This window comes from Topomyia yanbarensis, chromosome 3 (genome assembly GCF_030247195.1).
Source record: "Topomyia yanbarensis strain Yona2022 chromosome 3, ASM3024719v1, whole genome shotgun sequence".
NCBI lineage: Eukaryota > Metazoa > Arthropoda > Insecta > Diptera > Culicidae > Topomyia > Topomyia yanbarensis.
In genome coordinates, this window is record NC_080672.1 from 46,873,536 (window position 1) to 46,882,860 (window position 9,325).

Here is a 9,325-nt window from a genome sequence, read left to right on the forward strand (position 1 = left end):
GACTGTACTCTCCGCAAAATAGATCTCTGTCACACACGTCCATAGCGAACTAGTCCATTGATCACAGTGTTCTTTCAAATTGATGTTCTTTGGGTATTGCAAACAACTCGAATAATTAAAAATCATATTCGATTTCGTTCTGTTTGCTTTCGTCCATTTCTGGACAGTCAGTTTATAAAAAGAGCAAATGAGTTATTTTAACTCTTCAATCTTTTTCTAATACACTAGTTATAACATTATTTGTTACTTGTATGGACTTGTCAGCTTCAGATTCGTCCAAATCTGAAAAAATCAAAAAAAAAAAAAAAAAAAAAAAAAATATATATATATATATATATATATATATATATATATATATATATATATATATATATATATATATATATATATATATATATATATATATATATATATATATATATATATATATATATATATATTTGTTAGTTAATTGTCAGCTAATAATTTTTGCTGAATTAATACTATCAATGTTAGAAGTATTATTCGAACAGCATCATCTTGAATATAACCAAACATGCTTACCATGTTCATGAAAAAATATTTACACAGCTAAACTAAAATGATGAGCAGTCAACCGTTTGGCGAAGCTACAACCTGAACAAAGATTTCACGAACAGTACTACTTTCATTAGTTGATCCCTCAAATCAATCGACCTATCAAATACGTCATTACGAAACAAATCTACTCTGCAATACAGATATGAAATTAGTATGGTTTGGAAATATAAATGATTTTTGGCTTTCTTATATACATATAAGGAAATCACTTCAAAAATCGACCTGCCATTTGAGTCCCAGAGGGAAAAGTGTCACATACTATTCGATTCAAATCTTCGAGACCGCAAAATGTCTGTGGGTGCATGTGTTTATCAAATAAAGCCGCTCAATTTTTTCAGAGATAGCTGAACCGATTTGCACAAACTTAGTTTCAAATGAACGGTTCTAACGCTCCCACAAGCTGCTATTGTATTTTTTGTTGATCCTACTTCCGATTCCGGAATTATGGGCAGAAGACTGCAGCCACATAGAAAATTTCTATATAAACTTGCAACATAAAGATGTCCAAATGATGCAATACATATTGAAACGGATTTAACATTACTTGGATTAGTGGGCCTAGATCCCTAAAGACCAATCAAAGTAATTTTGGCCATATTGGCCACCACTTAGGGGGGTGGAGATAGCGTAGTTGGTAAATTGATTGCCTTGTACGCAGCTCATCTGGGTTCAATTCCCATCCCCGAACATAGGGTTAGCGATTTCTCTAAAGAGATTTCTCCAACCCGACAAAGAGACGAATGACCCCAGGGGTTAAAACCTTTTATAATCAAAACAAAAAAAAATATTGCCCACCTATGACGGTTCTTGATACTCTCGGGTAACTATCAAAGTTCGTATGATAATATCACACCTATTTCTCAGCAAATTCTTAACTGATTTTTACAAACTTGATTTCAAATGATAAGTACAATACACCCATTGACTGCTATTGAATTTCATTCAGATCTGACTTTTGATTCCGGAGTTATTACGGTTATATAGGAATTTAAACCGAACTAAGGTACCGGGCATATTCCAGAATTAAAGTCACATCAGATTCGGTGATGACTGAATCCATTTTCACCAACTAGGCCTCTCTCACATCCTCTTTTACAGGTATAATTCCTTTCCCCTCCCACTGCATTCCAAAATATGTTAACACGAAGACAACATTAAATTCGTGCTGATTTATCCACTTAAATATTATATTTTTTGTTCCAAGGACGTCATCGACAACATGTTGCTCATCAGGTTCGTGGCACTCGTGCCCTTGTAAATATGTGCAAAGTGTAATAAGAATGTAACAGACATTTTCACAAATATGTTGAATATTGTTCTGTTGTTGTTTCGGGAAGCACATCGACGCTCTGATTTTTTTGCCTTTTCTGAGTTGATAAACTACTTTGTTGTTTTCGGACCCGCTAAATATTTAGTTGCTGACATCCGGATCATACGAGGCACCAGTTAGTTTGGAATGATCCTAGTGAAAATGTCCGCAATTATAATTCAAAAGTGAACTGAAAACCGACTGCATCTATCACTCATTACTGGCCGGCTTTGTGTTGTTGTATACCAACGAATACGTATTGCGATGAGCTGCCACAAGTGTTTTTTACCTATTGTTGGTGGTGAACGGTACGCGATGTGTGAGGGCCGATGTAAGCAAGGTTTTCACGCCCAGTGTAATGGACTTGGTGAAATGAATATTTACAGCCTTAGCAAGAATTTAATATGGCTTTGTGACGAATGTCTGTGTTTTTTCCACAAGATGCGGTATGTTGATGAGCCCTCCGGTCTACCAAAGCAGATGGAGGAGCAAATAAAATGCATGAACGATAAAATTACGCTAATATACAACGTACTCTCGCTGAATGAACAGCCACACTCCCATGCAGAACGTAATTCTACGCCAATTTCGACTACACGGAAAGCAATGGAATCGAAAGTAAGCCATCTTCACCGGTCTGTTGTTGTTGGATCTGACCGACTCGCAACAGGAAGGAAATAAGTTCGCTCTATTCCTTACGAACATTGATGGGTGTGCAACTGAAAGTGATGTTAGCTGTATGGTATCTAAGTCGCTAAGCCTTACTGAGGTCGATGAGGTGGAAGTTAAAAAGTTAGTACCTAAATGGAAGAACTGCGAAACTCTTGACTTTGCATCATTCAAAGTCGTCGTAAGCGAGAAATGGAAATCGGTAGCAATGAAAAATTCTACTTGGCCTCCGGGAGTGAAACACCGAGAATTCATCAGTAACTCAACATGGAAACCCGCCTATTGGGAATCAACTCGCTTATAATTCTAGGCAACAAGTGAGATGTTTTTTTACTGTGCTGAGTAACAAATATGAATGAATTGTAATTTCGTTAATGTTGTTAATGTTTACAGTATGTTGTAGAGTATTATTAAATTTGTCCACTGTTTGTTGAATATTATACCAACTGGAGCTCTCTAAAGACTGTTGACATACACGTAAGATTTCCAAGCATAGATATAAGTTTTTCATAAGAAATACATAGTTTTAAAAATAGTCTGTACGGTGTATACCGAAGATATGAAAATAAAATAAAAATAACTTGCTATTGGATAAATGAGAAAGGCACAAATACACCATTAGGTGGATTAAAACAGGTTTTTTTCATGTTTTCATACTACTAAAAAAATAGACGCACTCTTTATCGCATGAGTAAACATGGCAGAAATTTGACTTGAAGCTAGTTTGACGTGCAATAAATATATGATCAGAGTTTCATTAATATGCATATGACTCTTACCGATGGATCGGTTGCAGCGTAGCTTAAAATGTGAAATTAATCTGCAACCTATGTTGTCCAGACGTTCAAAGATCATCAGACAACTAAGCAGAACGATGGGACTGGCAGAAAACACAACATGCGTCGATCCTGCATTTCGATTCAACTTTCCATTTATTTGGAGCAACAATGAAATCTTTTGGCCTACACATATAAAAACTTTGAAAGACACTGTACCGTAGCGACAAACAGATCACAGTGGCCAAAACCGACACAAGCAAACGGTCCGGGAAGTATAAAAAAAAGTTTTCAAAATTGGCCAAAGAAGGCCGTCTGGGAAGCGATCTGCGGATGTGGTAAAATTATCTCTTCATCATATCTGGGACCGTCGACAGACAATTCCCTCAAAAATCAACTTGAATTTTTAGTCTTGGCACTGAAATAGTCGCTGTAGCATCTTCTACTACGCCCGAATATGATACACTCTACTTGACAAGGAAAATGTTTGTAGTCGTTTTTGTCCTAAAGATGAAGGGAGTATCCCTTTGAAGCGTTGATTTTAAGCGCAAAATAAATGTTTTGTAAGTGAAATGCGAGACCAAAAAGCCATCTTGAAAGCTAGTATTATAGTATTGTCTCAAACACAAGAACATGTTTCAAACTTTTATCGCATTTTTCTCGACTGGATGATTTGAAAACATGGGACAGATCTGATAAAAGCGGCAGTAAACAGAGTGGTCGTTTTTGTCTATTGTATGCACTATAACCTTTAAATCAGTATAGTTCATTCACCTTTGTATGATTGACACCACCCCGTCGTCGATTGGTTCAGTATATCGTTTGTAGAATTAAAAACTCGTCAATGCCGCCGGTGTTCCCGGCCCAACAATCATGCGTATTATTCCTTTGCATCAAAGGGAAAAATATATTTCACGATTGTTCAATTTTCCAACACTTACCATTCGTTGTATGCAGACACCTCCACACAAACCGCATGAATTTTTAATCAGTTGCCGATGGCGAAACAGCTCTCGGAAACCAGGATTCTACGAATTGACGCAGGTAAAAAACGGCTTTTCCGGTGAAAATGAGATCACACACAGCTTAAAGCAATCCGCGCCGAAAAAAAAACAATTATAAAATATGATAATGGCGACGCCAATAGCTGTCACGAAAATTATCGATAATTCAATTTTTAATGTCAAATCAACACTTTTGGCTTTCGATGGGGATTAAAAATTACCTTTCATTACGTAGAAAAAAAGTACGCGTTAAATCCCATGCGTCAATTGTGACAGAGTTACCAACGGTTGCGGAAAAACAGTTTTCCAAGCATGTGCTCACGTTTCAATGAGCATTGCCTCAATGCTTGCAAACCTCATAATTTTCACTTTTCATTTGTTAATGTCATTATCCTCAAATTAATTTGGCCGCGAATCCGACGGGTCGCGGGAGGGTGCTGTTAGTCATGAAAAACATTACTTTTTCAATTATGAAATTTTTTGTAGAATACGGTGGAAACTACACCAGCTCGGGAAAACTACTTCGAATTAGAAGTGTCCACAATTCGCATGAATTCCATCTAGCAAAAGCACTCAATTTCACTGTCAAATTCTCACGCGTCTTCGAACCTGTTTTCGGTTCCGATTGAAACTTACGCGGTAAAGGTTTTACAGCGACTGCTGCGATTTCGGGAGCCCACGGCAATTGGTCAGCCCTCGGGGGAGTATATCTTTACGGCTACTGCTATTTCTGCTGTGGCGGGAAGAGGGCAGAACGCCAGAACAGAAACCCTCTCCCTCGTTCTCGTCCTTCCAGCAGCCATCCTCGAATCCGATGCGGTTCATCATCCCTGGAGCGCTGCTATTGGCGGCTTTTGCTGTAAACTTCAACATCCTTTACATAGTTAGTCTGAGTAGGTGTGGGAGTTTGAAGGTGCAGCATCCCCCCAGTGACGGTGCTTAATTTACTTAATTTTGATAATAATAATGGTAATTAATAACACAGCATTAACGGCACAGAAACATACAAGATCAAGCTTTCGATGCCAAAGTAAAGTTTTATTAATATAGGGTTATGTTTTTTCCCCCGAAAATGTACACCACTCATCGAAACACCGTCGGTATTTCCACGCCGGGAAACATCCTCTGAACTGAGCAGCCGTAGCCTCAGTAGGTGTGTTAGTGTGTCGCTAGGACTTTTGCGTTACGTGATGGAAACAGATACACTTCCAGCGTTTGTTTGTATGAAAAACTTTGGTGCAACTGTGTCTATGTGGGGAAATCGAGGAGTCGGTAGCACTTAGGAAACGCTTTTCGGCGTCGTCTCCCCCTATCGGGAAATGCTTTACACTTTTCGTACAGACTATATATACCAAAAGTTGGTTCAGATTGCAGCAGCAATTTTCCGACCTTCGGCGCTGCTGAAATTCTAGCTGGCGGGGATCACTTTTGTACGTTCCCGTCGTCGGTTCAGGCTAATATAATTTCATCATCGTGTTTTGTTGCCTATATGATGTGCGGCAACGGGTTTGTGGGTCTAAATACGGTACGATCGCAATTTTACCAACACCGACGGGAGTTGGTGAAAGTGATTTTTTTTAAACTTATCGATGTGTTACCTTGGGTACACTGGGATGCAGAGGAACCACCTATCCTTGATCCATATTTCACACAGAGCATCCAGAGGTCTCATCTAAATGTATGAGGAAAACTGCATCAACAGCAACATCGTCACTCGGTACAAACAGCGTGATGCGGTTGTGGAAGTGCGACGGCTCAATGCCGTTGTTGGTTTTTCATTAAGAAATAATGGCTTCTGTATACCTTTCTCGGTAGTTTACACTGTAAAGTCGGCAGATGAGAATGAGACTGAGCGGTTTGCCAGTTTCATCCGGTTGCTACCTGAACCAATCATACCTAAAGACGTGTGCTTGGTTGGAGCACAAAGTACTGCCCGGCGGAAATGGAATGAAAAACTACCGCAGCTCAGCGTAATGTGTCGTAGATGGAAAAACTTTGCCGATAAAGTGTCGAGAAGAAAAGTTTGCATGTAAAGTGCAAAAACGACATTCCCAACTATATGATTATGTAGGTTGACTTGAAAATTTAACGCGATGGTAGAATATTAAAACATGGGTGTGATTGTTCAAGGTATGGTTTTTATCCTTTTCTGCCGAGTGATTGTAACGGTTATTCGTCTAAGTTTGCATCTTAAATTGTTTCCGATGTTACGTATTTTGGTCTTATGATATTCGTGAAGGGTAATAGGCACCTAAAATTTAATTATTTATCATAAGGAATCATACAATAAGCAAATATTTTATATAGCTTTTTGAAGATTTACCATTCACAAACATAGATGGCAGCAGTGTAACACACGTAACCATGAAATAAGGTAATAAAAATCAAAACACAGTTTAATTGCCAAATAGAATAGAATACACATTATATCGTTATTAAATAATAATAAAACCTAGCATTTATTTAAAGGAAACTCTTCGTAAGTGATTTTTAATGAACATTTTGTTGATTTAGCGACACAAAATTAATTTTTTTGAATGAGTTAATAGCGTGATATTTCGCCAGCCAAATATTTAATGAATCTATTTGTTTTGGCCGTTTTAACTCTTTTTGGTTTCAGCTTAATCTTTCTAGTAATGAACTTTTGTTGTAGTTAAAATGGCGGAAACGTATTTTTGTTAAACTTAAGTATATTTTTTTACATTTTAACGACATTCAATTAGCTAGAGATTACTGGGTAGGGAAAGTTATGAAAATTAGACTAACAGTACTCAAGCGAGAGCAAAGATGTGAAGCAAACAGATCAGAAAACTAGAAGTGGCAGGGTCTTTAGGTGGGTGGCCGCTGTAGACACAGCCATTGCCTTACACAATGTAGCAAACCCGCAACGACTGTAAGCACAGTGACAATAGTCTAATAAAAATCTATCCCGGCATTCGAAAGGCAAACAGAGATGAACAGCAGTAATCATCATTGATTGATGCTAATCGTCGACAGGTTTTCAGTGGTGATCTTGTGTGGCTTAATTTTTGTCGGTTGTCACGATAAAGATGGACTTGTCTGTCTATACCACGACACATGCTAGTGAACTCGGGTGATTCGTAGTTATGCTGCCTAAGCTCGACCCTCATTAGAAGAAGACAAAAATTAAGCCCGTGCGATATTAAACCTGTTCTAATGACCCTGCCACTTCTAGTTTTCCGATCTGTTTACTTCACATCCTTGCTCTCACTTGAGTACTATGGCTCTAATTTTCATAACCCAGTAATCTCTAGCTAATTGAATTTCGGTAAAATGTAAAAAAGAAAATGTGACTAACATAGTTGAAATAAAAAATGGGAAAAAAGCTTAATAATAATATATTGCCAGGGATTGTTCTTACCAGTTATGTGATCATACGGTATAACACGAAAAATACATGCTCAGAAAATGCTAATTATGAAAAAATCTTCATACTGTTTGGAATACCTTTTCAGGAACTACAGGAATTTTACATTTTCGACGTCAGAATCAGAATCATCGACCCCGAAAACACCCTTGTAAAACGTTTTAGGCCAACATAACAAAAACATGAAATTTAGCAAAGCACAGTAGCTTTATTGGACCGTCATTTTGAATTTTACATTTTGACCTCAAAAACCAATATAAAGCTAAAAAAACAGTATTAACAATGAAAAGAAAAATTCGCGCTGCAAAGGGTGAGAAGTCATAGTACTCAAAGAGGAGCAGAAAGATGAAGGAAGAAAGCTTGGAACAAGCCTAGAGTTTCCTATCGACTACACCCTTTGTCTTCTGCCGCAGGAGTCAAGATATTGGCCTTTGAAATTCGAATCACCTGAATCTGAGGCGTGTCCGGAGTAGTCCGGCTTAGTAAGCTTGCTCATATGACCCTATTCCTCGCTTTTCTAAACTTTCTTCCTTCAACTCCAACCAACTTTTTTTTCAATTCATTCGATATAATATCGAAAATTCATTTCATTTAGGTGATTTCCATTTCTTTAATGAAAATTATCTCAAAAACTCAACGTAGGGGTTAGGCATTTTAACATAGAATGTGTATCCAAAGTTTCAAAGAAATCGGTTAAGTAGTTTTTGAATTACAGGTAACACCGCAAATCATGTTTTTTCCAGAGACGTTCTACAAAAAGTTTCGTCACCGAGTCGTTTATCGATATTTTTGCATGGAAAAATTACAGCATGTTATTGGAATGATACACTATAATGTACAAATGTTTTGATCCATTCGCTTCACGCAAAGTTCTAAAATAGTTCGCAAAAAAAGTGTTTTTCACGCTGAAACCTTCACCTCCCCCCCTCCCTTTATTGAGTACCTAAGGCCCTTAAATAATCATTCCAAATGATCGGAATGCACTAGACGTAGTCAATCGAAATAGACGTCAAAAGGTCTAGTACAACAAGACATTACTTTGTTCTTTAAGTAAGTCGTTCATTTAACACGCCTCCTCATCCTTGCGCTGTCTATTGATTTTGAGGTACCAGAAGCAGCCAATTCGATTTTGTTAACAATAGCGTACTCCAGGAAGAGCAAGGTGTTGAAGGAAAAAAGTTTTCATATGAGCAAGCTTAGAAGTACTAAGCCGGACTAGTCCGGACATGCCTCAGATTCCGGTGATACGCATTTCAAATGCCAATATCTTGACTCGTGCGCTTGAAGACAAAGGATTAAGTCTCCGGGAAATTCTAGGCTTGATCACATGACCTCATTTCACGCTTTTCTAAGTTGTCTTCCTTCATCTCCCTGCTCTTTCTGGAGTACTATGGCCCTTAACTCTTTGCAGCGCGAATTTACTTTTCTTTGTTAATACTGTTATTTTTAGCTTTATATTGGTTTTTGAGGTCAAAATGTAAAATTCAAAATGGCGGATCCAATATGGTGACTGTGCTTGGCTAAATTCCATGTTTGTTTTTATATTGGCCTAAAACGTCTGACAAGGGGGCCAATTTCGTAAAAAATGGTTGCCATTTTG

General features: G+C 37.7%; 1 protein-coding gene across 2 annotated transcripts in view; it reads right to left on the reverse strand.

Annotated features, from left to right (window-relative positions):
• LOC131693780 (transcription factor AP-2-epsilon) overlaps positions 1–4,352 on the reverse strand; it is a 402,059-nt gene extending 397,707 nt beyond the window's left edge. The window contains exon 1 of one of the 2 annotated variants that reach the window (XM_058981904.1): positions 4,275–4,352. The gene's annotated coding sequence lies outside the window, so the exon portion shown is untranslated. The remainder of the gene's footprint in view (positions 1–4,274) is intronic. The other variant, XM_058981906.1, reaches the window with a different exon arrangement.
• Positions 4,353–9,325: the final 4,973 nt, after the last annotated feature.